The following is a 1177-nucleotide window of genomic DNA, read 5'->3' on the forward strand; positions in this document are numbered from 1 at the left end:
GCAGCGATGGGGAGCACTGATGGATCTGGATGGATTTATACAGGATGAACCCACTAACTTGGCTTACCTCAGTCCCATCACACAAGAGCATGAAGCTAAGAAACTATATAAATACTGTAACCTTGAGATTTTAAATAATTTTATCAATTACTCACATTATAACAATCTTAAAACAAGGTGCAAGCATGGTTGCGTGGTAAGAAGTTTGCTTCCCAACCACATGGTTTCAGGTTCAGTCCCACTGCTTGGCACCTTGGGCAAGTGTCTTTTTCCATAGTCTCAGGTTCACCAAAGCCTTGTGAGTGGATTTAGTATATGGAAACTGTATATGCGAGGTGGTATCAAAAAATTCTTTAGAACCAAACACATTGTTCTTCATGATCTCTATAGCAAAATAGTAACATTTCCACTGTTGTATGTTCACATTTTAAGTGTCCTCTATGTCTTGTTTCTCTGTTATTTCAGAATATCAGTTAACTTTGGCATCAAAGAATTGTTTGCATCAGAAAAATCAATATTTATCATCTGTTAAAAGCTCCAAGATGGTTACGGCCAACGGTAGTTTTTAGTTATCTCACCCCTGTTATATGGACTGTTAGATTTGTTTGTTGTTCGTCTGAGGTCCCATATTTCAATGTGGTTCGTCTGGGGTCCTTGTTTCGTTGTTGTTTTGTGTGACTGTCGAAGTTGAAGATTATTGATATATATGGTGGGGACAAGATTCTTGTTTCTTAACAACGAACATTCAGTGAGTGCGTTCTTTATTTATAATTAATAAATAAATGTAATAACTAAGTTGTACAACTCGTCTTTTCTCTGTGAGTCCCCCGAGAGGAATTCAACAACCCCCATTAAAAAATTGCCATTAAAAACTGGGTTATCTCCCCACTAAAACATTGAGTTAATGTGGCAACAAGAGATTGGATTAAAAGAGTTAGATTCTTTTGATTCAGTACTTCAACACGTTGATGATTAGCCTCCTCAAAAGGCATTGTAGGTTTTGTTATAAAAATGTTATCAGATTCAGTAAGGCGTTTAATTTTTTTCAGCTTCCATGTTTATTAATCTTTTCAGTTTTGTAGGATTTGTTATAAAAATGTTATCAGATTCAGTAAGGCGTTTAATTTTTTTCAGCTTCCATGTTTATTAATCTTTTCAGTTTTGTAGGATTTGTTAT

Source organism: Octopus bimaculoides, chromosome 28 (assembly GCF_001194135.2).
Source record: "Octopus bimaculoides isolate UCB-OBI-ISO-001 chromosome 28, ASM119413v2, whole genome shotgun sequence".
Classification (NCBI taxonomy): domain Eukaryota; kingdom Metazoa; phylum Mollusca; class Cephalopoda; order Octopoda; family Octopodidae; genus Octopus; species Octopus bimaculoides.